Source organism: Maylandia zebra, linkage group LG4 (genome assembly GCF_041146795.1).
Source record: "Maylandia zebra isolate NMK-2024a linkage group LG4, Mzebra_GT3a, whole genome shotgun sequence".
Classification (NCBI taxonomy): domain Eukaryota; kingdom Metazoa; phylum Chordata; class Actinopteri; order Cichliformes; family Cichlidae; genus Maylandia; species Maylandia zebra.
The window spans coordinates 32,128,808-32,143,288 of NC_135170.1; the positions used below are offsets into that span (position 1 = coordinate 32,128,808).

Below are 14,481 nucleotides of genomic sequence, written 5' to 3' on the forward strand. Positions count from 1 at the left end.
TATAGAACATTATCAATCCAGCACTAATCACCCGTCTGAATCCCCCCACAGCACTCACACACTCATCCCCTCTTCCCTCTTACCCTCTGTTATCTGATGGACACACGCTCAACCACCCACCGCACATCTCCCCGCTAATATCTTGCTGAAGTGATTGACAACTCAACCCCGAGCAGACCTCCAACCTTAACCTGACCTTAAACCTCGCCTCACTCCCACATTTAATAACCTATCCCCAGAGAGGCTTTGCCCAAACTGTCATCACCTGAAACCAATCACATTAGTGCTCACATTCTTTAAAAAGGCAAATTAATTTCTGGGAAATAAACACGCTCAACCCCCCGCGCCCAACACAATACCCCTCCTTTCCTCCATCTTAGGATGCCAATCAATATACCCGCGCGCATACTGTATATGCCACACGTACGACGGGATCCACAATGGCAGCAGGACTCAAATCCAACGAGGTAGCGCTGTACAGGTGGGGCTCAGCACTGCGTGTGCGTGAGTGTTGCCAAGGGAACCGACCAAGCAGCAGTGTTCCTTGTAACAAGCAGTAAACAGCACCATCACCGTCATTTTATAGAGATTATGCGAGCATATGGACACGTGCGTGACTGTCTCTGGGATCAAATGTAAAAAAAAAAAACACCGCAGCTGAATAGTGAAATGCAACGAAAGTGTGGGTTCCTGTGACTAATTATAATCATAACACATAGGAAGGTGATAATTACTGTTACATTGGATGCATTTATTTATTATGTAATCCCATTTTTGCGTTATTAATAGGTTGTTTAATGCTACGAGCGCGTTTGCAACTGACTGTTTAGGTTTTATGTGCAACGCAGACCAACGCAAATCACTCATTTAACATTTTTTTTTGCTTCAAAAGTAAGAATTTAAAATAACTATATATATATATATATATATATATATATATATATATATATATATATATATATATAATTTTTTTTTTTTTTTTTTTTTTTAAAGAAAAACTGTCCCGGCAGTGTAGCCCATCCCCTCTGAATCGACCAGTGGTTCCATCCACCTGAAGATGTCTGAGACAATTCTCATTACCAGCGGTAGAAGCGCAGCACTTGGAAAGGGTGAATCAATCAGAGAGGGAGAGAGAAAAAGAGAGAAAGGGAGAGAGAGAGAGAAGAAACAGTGAGGGAGACGGAGGAGAGAGAGAGGAGAGCGAGAGGAGGGAGAGAAGACAGCGTCGGCGGCTCTGCAGTGGAATACGCTGTTATTTGAGGGAAGGTGAGAGCTCTCGGAGTACCGACACGCGCGCTTTGAGCGAAGATGTGTTTCAGGACTTGATGGAAGCATAATAAAATAAAGGTAAGTGTCTCGATGACATTCAGAGTCCGGGTGCAGTTTCGTGACATTCTGGTGTTTGTCTGGTGTGTCCGCTTGTGTGTGTGTGCGCGCGAGAGAGAGTCTGGCGGACAGTTAAGTGCATTTCACGCGCTACAAACTACTAATATGTTGGAAATCTGCGTGTATCATGACCGGATGTGATTTGGGAACTGTCCTCGTTTGGAATCCGAGAGAGGCCTCTAAAGGTGGCTGATATCCAGGAATTACGCGTGACAACAAGACAGACGTGTGTCACAGGGAATCGATTCAATTCTATTGATTTGCATGATTGGATTTGGTCCGTATGCGCAGTTCAAACTTTGCACCAGCTCCTTGGGATGTATTTCTTGTTTCTGTTTGTGTTCTGTGTGCTTTTTCAGCACAAGTTAATCTAACCTTGGAGATAAGAGGAGCATCCACTGTAGCACAAGCTGTTGACAGGGCTTAATATATGATCCGTTTAACGCGCAGCTTTCACTCAAATATACTCAATTAAACCCCCCCCTAATCGGACCAGTTTACAATGTTAATGTGTGTGTGTTGGGCTTCAGCTACCCTCGCTGGCCCCTGTTGATGACCCCAGATTTGGAGGAAAATGCGCAGGCACCTTGCGGCTTACGCGCGGTGGGTTAAGCTCTGAGTCAGAGCCTGGGGCCCCTCCGGCTGAGAACAAGGAACAGATAGATTAGGACTGATGAATGAAGATCTACTGCCTCTATCTGCAACACAATGATATGGTTATGAGGGGATTTAAATGCTAATGTGCAGTGTTTGAGAGAAATCCGAACCGACTGGGACTAGCGGGAGGAGATTGCTGGCAATGTGTGTGCTGTGGACCAGCTGGATGATCTCCTGAGTTTTATGACAGACAGAATAGGTTATTAATGGGGTGTAGGAAGGTGAACTGGGGCACTGGGGCAGGATTAGACAAGAAAAAGGTTGGAAGGATCTGCGTGTGTCTGTAGTTATGTGTGGGAAGGGGAAGGGGGTGTTGATGCACCGAGAAGCCCCTCCAACAGTGTACATTTTAGCAGATTTGCATGCCTGGAAGGAAGAAAATGAAGCCGAATTTCAGGGAGGTTCAGAAGAAGTGTGTGTGTGTGTTTTTAACTGGAAGATGGCTTGTGTCAGTATGGATTTCCTCCCATGCTCTCATACTGCTAAAGTAGAACTGTTTGCTGCTTGCATTTTACACCCCGCAATTCAAAGCTCTTTACAGTACCTATAAATTTCTACACCATTGTAGCTAAACAGTCGAGCAAATGACCACGACATATACCATTTATGGGCCCTCATTCCACTGCACATCCTTTCTACTGGATCCAAAATAAGCCTAGAGACGTAAAACTTTAAGAGGATGGTAAGTTTTTATGTTGCTCATAAAAGCATGTATTTCATCCAATCATATTGGTTTATGGTCAATAGTGAGGTAGCGAGGCTTCTTTCTTAGCTGATCGTGAACTGTATTTACAACATCACCAGTAACTGCAAGGTTCGGGCTTCATGAAAAGCTTGTCACATGATATCGCATTTAAAGCCAAGGTGCTCCAGCTCGGGGCAGCGCTTCAAAATATCAAGACATCTCACTGCCGCAAAAGCCAGGCCGGAATGTCACCGGAATTTGTTCATCTTGAACTTTGCTGCTACCCTCCTCCCACCAACCCCACAAACCGAAGCGTTACCTCACTTACTGAAAGACAGCCACATTGTGACCACTCAAACAAGACAGCAGTCTATTTAGTTTCTGTGATGTGGTTTTTATGGATGGGGGGACGTGATTTCTTGTGATCCTCATTATTGGGATTTTAATTTTAAATAAAATCAAGAAGACCCTGTACTGAATGAGTAAAGACCTTGAAATAGGGGGAATCTAATGCACAACTTACAGTAGGTCAGATCTCTATGAAGTCCTGAAGGTGCAAAGTCATGGCACCTCTTGACCTAATATGCATGTTATTAAAATTGAACAATGTCACGATTCACAAGGAAAGGTTAACACAGATTAGTTAAATGGGATGCAGGTGGAATGTTTTATTCATCTGATTTCCTCTTCATGGACTCTGTTCATGTAACGGGAACATTTAGACACTGGTAGCTCCAAGGTCTAAATTGTCGGCAACCAAAGGAAGGACATTTGGCAGATTTTCTTTTTAATTCTAAAATGTGCGAAAGGTGGAAAAATAAATAAAATAAAATATAGCAGTCAACACTTTCCTGAAGGATTTTCTGAACCTCTTCTACAGTCTGACCACTTAAAAAAAGAAATAGCATGTGGGTCATCTTGCAAATTTCAACTGTCACCTGATAAATTTAACACACAGACACACACATCCCACTGACTCCTTCCTGTGTCACAAATTAAGCACAGGCTGAGCAATTTCAGTCATTTGAGGAATCAGGCCAAGCTGCTCTTTAATTTCCTAGGCACACCACTTATGCATGGCCGATGAGCTTGATGAAAACAAGCAAGCAGGTTAACAGGGACATGGTAAATTACACCTGCACACCTGGCCTAGAGGGAAGGTGTGACTTTGAGATAATGCTCAGCCCCCCACTGCTCTAACGTTGTCGGAATAGTGGAGCCATTGCGGATTATTTCCAGAGGAGATATATAAAAGTCGAAGCAAATCCTCCAAAAACAAACACCCTAGGTGGCAAAGGGCATGAGAGGAGTCCAGCATATAAATGATTGCCCCCTAAAATATTGTCCCAATGATTTGTGCATCTCCCAAATGAAGCCAGGGTGCTTTTAATCTGGTTAAAGTGTAGTTTGCCTTTCTTTGTCCCCTTACTGTAAAAGGACAATGGACTGCATTAATTCGCTGCTACATTAGAATGCAAAGGGAGTAACTGTTGCCCTAAATATGGTGTCTGCCTGAGTTTGTGCATACCTGTGTGTTTATGCACACGCACTCATTTCTGTGACAAAGAGCCAGAGCCAGATAGAGATTATAGATGACACTTAAACTGTTCTAATCAGGGCAAGCTGGCCGCTGATCTCTTCATAGAGCGGCGGTGTCACTGATTGATGGCTGCAAGACTTGCTGATGTACACGGGTTGAAGGGTGAAGGGAGAGTCACCGATCAGCCAAGAGAGGCAGAGAATTGTGGGAGGAACCTCCGGCGTTCAGCTCAAAATGCAGCAAGACGAGGGACCCATCTGAGACGCTGGGATCGTATCGCACACAGTCGCCACGTGCTCACGCCATGCCAGAACCTGGATATCTGAGATTCTGTTTTTGTGCATGATGTGGCACAATTTGAATCCCCGCAACCAGGGGGCAGGGAGTGCATGAGCACTGACCCGTGCAGAGCAGAAATGCTAAGCTCCCTATGATGGCGCGGTGGGTATAATTAGCCATGATTGGTTTGATTGAGTCTTCTGTCCAGGCCTGGGTGTTGGCCCTTTGGGGAACATGATGATTGTCCAGACATTAATTATTGAATAATAGTTGGAAGATTGGCAATGGTTAATGACACAAAATGAAAGCTATAATCCATTGAATTGACATAATTAGAAATGGTGAGATTTCCCCTGAGGAGTATATTCTCATCATGACCTAAAGTGAAGAGCGACGCCTGAAAAAATGAACTAAGGCGATTCCTTCCCCCTCCTACCTCATGAGTTCATGAAGGCACATTGGGAGAGCTGCCTGGAGGTGCTCGAAAATCCGATCATCTCCTAGTAAAGATGGCTGAAAGCGGCTGTTTCTTCCTCGTGTCACCGTGAGTGGCAGTCAGGATGCAGTTTCGGTTTGTGCTGTCTGAAATGAGCTCACCAGAGAGAGCGGTCAGCTCTGAGTGTCTGATATTGAGTTTGGCAAATAGAAGAGATATTATCTTCTCCTGGTTAGATTAAGTATTAGTAAATGTGATTGGGTAATGAAGGCGGTCAAGCCTCAATGACCACCCTGCTTTACAGCTACTGCCGGCTTGGCTGCATCTATGAACAGAGTCTTGAGGGAGTTTGTTTCGGGTCAGTGGTGGCATAAGAGTTCAATACAGCATTGCAGAGTCGGGCTGAGGCCTTTCCTCCTCTGTCTGCCTCACTGGCTGGCTGTGCCGGCCGGAGGCACAACAGTTGTGGCATACTGATGCTGATGACAGTATAAATATTGATGATGGAGATGGCAAGAAACAGAAGCATGAAATTATAATCCTGATGACCAAAGTGTGATGCTAAATGTTTTCTCTCTCTCTCGCTCTTTTTTTTCTTCCTCCCGCTGTTGTTTTTACATGTGATTCAAGCCTGACACAGACAGGTTTGGTTTCCACGGCGCTCTGAGAGATCACAATGAGATGCCTGGAGAGAAGCGTGGGCATGCTGTCGCACAAGATGACACGTAATCCAAACGTCCTTTTTGTAGCTGGTTGGAGGTTGTCGTATTTTCAGGGGCAGCAATGGGGGCTGTGCTGATGTCACTGTGAGATGGCGGCTCCTGAGGTGGGGGTGGGCGATAAGACATGCCAGCAGCCGTCCCTGGAGGCCGTTAAGGGCCCCAGAGGAGGCAGTTAGCAAAGCTACGCGCCATCGCTGTGATAAATCGCAGATTCTGCTGTATGGTTAGGACGATTACTCTCGGTGCCATCACATGAACCTGTGCACGTCTTCACTGTTTGTTTTCCAAGTCCCTGGACTCCCCGCGATATATGTAGAGTGTTGACTCAGTTGTACTGGTTTATTTATATATTGTGCCCCTCTTGCATATTTCTCTTGTGGTAGCTTTCAGATTGGGTGGTGCAGTGGCGAGGTGTTCAGGCTCAAGTTTCTCTATCAAACTCAAAACAGTTGATATGGTAAGGCACTTCCCATACTAAAGCCTCAGTGAGGCTTAGTTTGAACTTTTCTGTTAGAATAGAGACTTAAAGAGTTAGAACATCCCAGACCAATCTATCTAGATTGCTTTGGTGTGAGCTGCTATGTACTTTTGGAGATATTATGTCTGCCCTCTCATGAATACCAAAAAACTAGACCTTACTTGCCTTGTGGTGCTCAAAGTGCAAAAGTGGGGTGGTTGAGAAACGTGAAGAATCTTAGTTTTCCCGATGAGGCACAGAAACAACTTGTTGAACTTGATATAGTTATCTTTAAAGTGACCAAAGACCAAAATAACCAAGAGTTCTATCTAAAGAAATATACCGAAGGCGACCTAACTGATAGGAATAAACCAAAATACATAAACTTACCTGCCCAGCATGGGGAAAACATGTCAAAAGAAACAGCATCCCACCACTACAAACTCCTTCAGTCTATCAAGCAAACCGCATAGCAAAAGCTACAGGTGGAAACACGTGTGGCAGGTTGGAATAGGAGGAAGATGAATAAATCTCTGCCCACGATGGCACCAGACTGTCCTCAGCCTGGAGCCAATCATCTGCAAGCCAAAAGATGGCACATCAATCATGTCCAAGTACCTGCACATTTCAGTTATCATATATCGACACACTAAACCACCCGAACCAAACATCCCACAAGGAGAAGGAAAAACAGATCTGTTACACTCATGACAAAATACCATTGAAGTCGTAAAATTCTCTTTCCAGAAGTCATGATACATTTATCAAAAAAAACACTAATTTTTTAAAAATCCACAAACCTTGCTGTGATCAGTTTCACCTTAGGAGCTATTTTCTTTCTACTGTCTACATCGGCCAATCCAGAAAACATCCAGTTAGCTAATATGATGAATACCCATGCTGCAGTCATGGGTATTCACCTGTCTTTGCAGGTAGATAAAGACCAAAAATTAGACTGTGCCAAATACTAAATCATTTGGATATCCATTTGTTGAGTATTTAATTCTGAATTTTCAGATTTGGTTATTTTTTATAAAATGTTGACTGTATACTCAGCTTGTGTGACTGACCTCCCTCACACTCCCAGTAGTGAGCATCACACTTCAGATGACCTCACTGCTGCTAACTTAGTGACTTTGCTGGGAGATTGAGCGACTTTTCACACCCCTGTAGAGGATTTCTTTTAAAGGCATTGCAAAAAAAAAAAAAACTCTGGTCAGCATCACGACGACTTCTCCTGGCACAGGAACAGAGGTCTCCCTCTCTCTGCTGTGTTCACTGGATGAGTAGAGCTTCTAAGAGTGACAGAGCAGTGGTGCATAGTGCGAGAGAAAAAAAAAGTGAAAAAATAGTTACTAAATGAAACTGCTCACATCAAAGTTTGTGGGCTTTTAGAGTACCCGGGTCATGAATTCTGGCATTGCTGTTGAGTTTGGATTTTTGAGTACCACAAGGCGAGTGCCGTTTAGTTCTAATACATCCAAGAGAAGGCAGGCATCTGAACAGCTGATAGCTTTAAAAGCAGGGCACTCATACTAGATTAATTTAGATGGATGAACAACACTACAGTCTAGAGGACGGGCCTGTATCTTTGATTTTGGAGTGAACTGTTCCTTTAATGGTTGTATTTTTCCTCTCAGCTGTGGGTTTACAGTGACCTGACCGATCAAACAAATCCGAAGATAAAATAGTTGTTGTTTTTTTTTTCAGTTATCACGCAGTTATTTCTCCTCTTAGAGGCGTAGTCATTTAGAGTTTTTGTCTGGCCAAAATCAGATTCGATCCAGGGACTGTTCCACGGTTCCACACTGCAGGGTTTAGCGAACTGACACCCCGCTTTGGGAGCTGCAGAGCAGGGCCGCGGACGCCCCGAGCCCCCGCCGATGTGACGGAGAGACGCAAGATGGTGAGTGGTTACTATGGCAGGTTACTATGGCAACCTCAGGTCTCTGTGAGAGCTTCCATTTCGCACAGCGTGGGAGAGAGTAAGAGAGAGGGAGAGAGGGGGGAATGAGACAGAGAGGGAGAGAGATGGGCTGGAGAGAAGAACCTGCAGAGGAAGAAGGGTGGAGAAATCAGCAGAGGAGGTGAGGTGTGGAAATAAACATGCCTTAGGTGTAGAGAGAGGAAAGCGGGGCGAGGAGATGAGCACAAAGGAGGTAGAGAGAGAGAAGAGGAGTGTGAAGGGGGAAAAGTGATGGAGAGGTGTAAGTGGTGGGGTGAGACTAGGGTGTGAGAGGAGCCGATCGGAGGGCAGCGAAGACGATCACGTGGCGCTTTAGAGCAGATCTGCACTGCATCCACACGCAGGCCGGAACATTTCAACGCTGTTTTGTAATCTTTCTGGTGCTGCACACTATTTATCTATCTCCATTTCTTCTCCCTCACCTCTCTGATTCAGTTGGCACGGCGCTCAGCGGCGAGAGACATTGTGTCAGTCTTGGTGACTAGTCTCCATGGAGACGTCCATCAGTCAGTCCGTGTCAGTGTTTTGTGGGCAAAGCCTTATCGTGTTTGTCAGTGTGAGTGTTTATCTGTCTGTGTATTAGTCAGTGTGTCACTCATAGAGAAGGCTGGGGCGAGGCCTGAATGGATGGGGGCCGAGAGCGTGTTGCTTATCACTCACTCATGAACGCACACGCCGTCGGTTTGTTTGGGAAAAAGACGAAGGTTTATGCGTAAAACCGCGAGGATTCGCCGGAGACATTCACACAGATGCACACAAAATAAAAGTGTACCCACCTCTGCTCCACATGTTGCACGACACTTAGTAAATACTTATTCTCCCTTTTTCCACTCGTGTTGTCCGAGTTAAACGCTGAGCCTTGTTCCAGTGTAAAATCTGGCATCATATGTTGCAGAGAACTCCTTTGGTTAAATAATTCACTTTGTTCTGTATGTTGTTAATGTGCAAAACACCAGCAATATGACAGCATCAGTGCTAAAAACGTCCCATTTTATAACTAATCTAATTTATTTTTCTTTATAGTGAGCAGACAGTTGAGTGGTGTGTTGCAGTCATGTAACAGAAAATGTTTTTCAAATAGAACATATGCAGTCATAGCATTCTCCTTTGCTTTAAAGAATAGCACTTCACTTGCACAGGCAGTTAATATCGTAATCGTTTTTATTTTAAACTGTTGCTGTTCTCATTATTTCTCAGGCATTTGCTCATTTTTACTCTACACTATGTAGCTGGAAGAGAGTCCACAACTCCATTTGTGAAATCATGTATTGATGACCTTCACTTTGACCTTGAGTAGTAAAGGAAGACTTGTAATGACATTACTTGTTCTAATTAGAAACAAACGTTTTTGTGATTAAAGGTGCTCAGTCGGAGCGGCTAGCTTGGAGTGCGTGTGTGTAAATGATGTAAGTGTGTGGGGGACTCGACTTAATGTTACATATAAAAAAACGCTCTTGTTAACTTCAAAGTGGGGCTGTTGCACAGCATTGTTGAATCGCAGTGACTCCTCACTCCAATTAGAGATGCAGCGAGCTTTGTCCTGATACATGGATGTGCATCAAACCAGGCTCCAACCATTACATTTATACACAGCAAAAAGTGCACACTCTGGGGCTTTGCCACTACCTAAATAGTGCAAACCATTAAGCTCCCTTAGCAGTGGAAATGCTGAAGTGTATTTTGTCCTTTAGCATATGGTTCTCAAAGTGCAGCCCTTGCTATCATAATTTTTTCATAAGAATGAAAAAAAATAAATAAATAGAGGTCTTTGGCACAAATTCACCCACTTCCAAGATGCACTGAGGAGAGAATAAAGTCAGAAGAGAGAAAAACTCCAGCAACACTCACTTGACTGACATATTTTGGCTTGTGGCTTTTTGCCGGGGTCAAAATGGAAACATATCAACTTTTTAAATAAAATAAGTATAGGTACCAAAACTACAAAACTGTGTGCTCACTTGGTGTTGACGTCCAAAGACATTATGGAGCAAAATTTAAACATCATTCCACCCATGTTTCTTCTTGGACACTCCCCTTTGTCTGTGATTGGCCTGAAATCACTTGACCATATCAGCCCATCCTTGTAGATGTTTAACTTTCAGATATCTTTGTGAATGTAGATGACTGTTTTTTTTTCCGACTTTGTACCCGTCCTATGTAAAATGTTGTCTATAACATCTTAAATAAGATTGATTTTGATGATGTGCTCTGATAAGGCAAAAAGTCAAATATGTTGGTCGAGTAATTGAAGTCTAGCTGGAGTTTTGACCTCTTAATGCCTCTGCACACAGGTCTAGATACTGGTCGGTGATCACCTGGCAACCACAAGTCGCTAGGGAAAAATGTATAACAGCTGACTGGATGGCGACTGGTCGCTGTCAGTAGATGAAATAGATTTCAAAGAGAGTGCAGAACCAAAAACCTCCATGTGATGGCTTTGGTAGCCAGCAAGTCACTGTGGTTTGTATCAAAGATGCCAACTTATCTGCAAACGCTTGCCAACTACTCACCAGGCAGTAGTGAAAGGGCAACGCAAACGGGAAAGTGAAAAATGTCAAAGTAAAACTTGTGACTTACTGCTGCAACCAGTACATTTTAAAAAGTCCCATTTTCGCTTTGAAGGCAAACCAGCTTTATTTCTGATTTGCATTCCACTTTCCACAGTTTCACCACCATTTAACTGGGGTAGTCTGCTAATTCTCCAGAGGACTGGTAATGAACTAATCATTTGATTCAGGTGTGTTGACCCAGGGTGAGATCTAAAACCTGCAGGACGCCAGCACTCGAGGCTTGGAGTTGCCCACCCCTGCACTAGACTTTAGGCCTGCATGACCGAATCTTTAGCAACTCATTTCACCTACCAGCAACTTCCAACAACCACTGACTAACCAGTTTTCCCTGCAAACAGTGGTTGCCTCGGGGTTGTAAAGTAATCTCTACGCCTACTAGGACTGAGGCCTAGGATAACAATGCAATCATGTTATCACATAGTTCATGTCATACCATGATATTGCAGCCCAGCAGGAAACTAACAGAGTATGTCTGTAATTTCAGTTCCCCTGTTTTAGTCATCGAAGCAGGTTAAATCTTCCTAACAGTGACAGATACTGTCAATATTAAAAAACAGCCACCTTGGATATGGTTGAAAAACTCTAAACCAGTATGAAAATGATTATTAACAACATAAAGCACTGTGCTGAGCAGACATGGTACACACTCTAACTGAAAGTGTTTTCACTGATGTGTCCATTTTCCCCATGCAGTCCTCAATCATACGCAGGCTCTAAACTGGCTATTTGAGAACCACTGCTTTAACATGCCCAGGGGAAACTGTATTTGAAATGACCACAAAAACAAAACAAAACAAAACAAATTAATTAATTAACACCACTTTACCAGTATCACAGAAATAAGTTGCCTTCTGTGTAGTTTTAATAAGCAAAACAGTAGTGTGTGACCTTTTCTGTCATTGATGGGAATGGCAGCTGAGAACCATTTCCAAATTATCCCATCTATCGGAATTGAACGCCTCCAAGCTTATTACCCGCTATTATCAATTCTGGCATGTTTTTGTCGTTATACAACAATGACGTCAAACTAATAGTCGAGCTTTTACACACCTGAGTCATATACAGGCCTGGTTTTTTTTCCTACACTGTGTTCAGACTCTAAATAATAAGCAGCTGCACTGATACTGGAAATGTGTGAAGGCAATATATTTTTTAAAAAGAAAATGATCAAGGATCAAACCTATCAGCAGAACTGTTATAGCTAATATCCCCAAAGATCTATATATATTTTAATCTACACATTCTGTTCAACAGAAGACTTTAACATATATAATGCCTGCAAGCATGTCCAGCTCCATTGTTTTTAAAGACTTCACTACTGTACTAAGAGTACTTTTGCATGATTCACAGTTCAGAATGATCATTATTTATCCTACATCCTCTCCCTTTAATTTGTCCTTCTTCTGATTGGCTGTGCCTCATAAACATCAGGTGGATGGGGGTTGTGTGCTCACAACCAGATGTGTGCCTGATGTGACTATTTTAGGGACCTTTGGCTCAATGAAATTAAAAACATCAACTAGCAGAAAAAAATGGTTTCAAACGAAATGTTTGGAGCAGTCTGAAATTTCAGCACCAACTGTTACTTATACATACGCTCACCTCATTATTTGCAAATTTGACCATGTTCATATGCAGAAAAAGGTCGACTTTTAGGGATAAAGGCGTGTTAACAGTTAAATATTAAGAGCAACAAATCTGTAAAACTGCCAAACAAAAAATATCCCAAATATTAGAGTTTTATAGGAGTACTTATACTTGCCAAGCCTCATGCTGAAAGACATTATGCACATTAGTTTGACGCGACTTCAGTGTGATGTGAAAAATATATAAATTATATAATTTTCATGAGCAGTAATGCAGTACTAAATGTAGACTCCTATGAAACATAGATAAACTTGATGCCTTCAGGTTCTTGTTAAAACCTCAAAAAATGTCAGATATTACAATTTATTGCCAAACTGCAGCGTCTGTATTTAGTCCAAACTAAGAATCATAATGATAAAAGCATAATGTGACTGTGACAGCCAACTGCTGCACGTCACTATTATCACAAGTGATTGCAGAACACCCACTTTAATGCAATAAATTGAGAAGTGTCAATGAAGAAAAACAAATAGTCATCTCCATTTGTATCCAGATAAAAATATTTTTGTTCCCTAACAGATGCATCCTGTTACATAAACCAGCAAAGCAAATAGAGGGCTACGAAAAATCAGTGGATTATTTTAGAAAATGACAATAATACAGAGCAAGAATTACACATGGTAATCTAAGTTATGACAGGCAGATTACACCCCTGTAATAACTGTAACAAACCAGCATCAATTCATCTTTAGCTGAACATGTAATTATGGAGGAGTGAAAGATAACTGCGCTAGCAACTCCGTGTGTAAGAGGATAGTGTTGTCACGATACTAGAATTTCAAACCCAATTTCAAAACCATTTTCAGTACCAAAAACAACAAAATTTAAAATATGAAAAAGAGGCAAAATTTCAAACACTCAAACTGACGTCAGATGATTTTCTTTGCTGCTCACATGGAGTTGTCAAGGTAGGCTGCCACTGTTTCTTTCTAGTTGTTGGTTGACAGCATCTATCTGGGACTTTAAGAGGAAAGTTACACCTTTTAGACTCAAATAATTATGTTATCCTGTTAAATTAACATAATCTATGGGCTGGACTGATAATGTTTGCTTCCTGGCTCCCACATTAACATTATGGTTTTGTTATTAGCTGTAGCTGCTAACTGCTGCCTTAATGATAACGAATTATAACAGATGGCTAATGTTGCTCCTGCCAGCTTAACACTTATGAGTTTAACATTGTTGAAACTGGAGCTATGCTGACCTCTCACATTGTCTCAAAACGTGTCGGTCAGTGTGGTGACTGCTGCTCATGTGTTCAGCTGCTAGTGAGGGGAGGGGCTGTGTGCCTGCCTGTTGGTATTGATACTGTTGCAAATGAGCATCGAATCCAATAGTAATTTGTATCAATTGTATCGATTTATTTGACAATCCTATATTCAGTTGTCCATAAAGTGTATTTCCTTACATTTCAATGGTACCTCCACCTAAAATGGGATACAAACACATTTCTGTTAAAAAAAAAATCACTGAATTGTTTCCTGTTATCCATTTTAAACTCTTAACCTCCACCTGGTCACCAGTGACCCCAGAGTTTGTGATGGTGATACGGTTAGGTTTACATCTACCTAGAGCTGGGCGATAGAACGATAACGATATGTATCGCGATATAACCTTTTCTCGATAGAAAAATTTAACTATCGCGATAGACCTCGCCGCTCTTGTCCTCTTAAAAAAAAAAAAAAAAAAAAGAGCAGCCAATCCAAATTACGTAGCGCAGAGCCGAACCAATCACAGCCGCAGCGTCACGTCACGTGACTTGTTACGTACAGCACAAGTGCCAAGCCGCACACGTGTATTTGTTTGGGAAGCGGCCAGCCACCGTACCGCCTGGGTAATGGAGGAAATGAGTGTGCCGACTAGAAAAATCAACCGAGCGTGACCGAAGGTTACTGAAGAGAAAACAGATGATGGTTCCAATGCCGGAGAGATTGTCGAACGGAAGAGCCATAGAAGTTCCGTAGTGTGAAGGTATTTCGGCTATTTCAAGTCTGACAAAAAACAGAGTAGCGTGCACTGTAAATTGTGCCGAAAGCAAGTCTGGAAATACAATAAACTGGTGCATGCGCTACGTCCACACGTACCCGGGTATTTTTGAAAACGCAGATTTTTCTATGCGTTTGCACCTTTCGTCCA

At 42.6% G+C, this 14,481-nt stretch overlaps 1 protein-coding gene across 1 annotated transcript in view; it reads left to right on the forward strand.

Annotated features, from left to right (window-relative positions):
* The first annotated feature begins 1,181 nt into the window (after positions 1-1,181).
* lrrc4ba (leucine rich repeat containing 4Ba) overlaps positions 1,182-14,481 on the forward strand; it is a 43,599-nt gene continuing 30,299 nt past the window's right edge. Inside the window, exon 1 of the mRNA XM_004552485.6 lies at positions 1,182-1,347. The gene's annotated coding sequence lies outside the window, so the exon portion shown is untranslated. The remainder of the gene's footprint in view (positions 1,348-14,481) is intronic.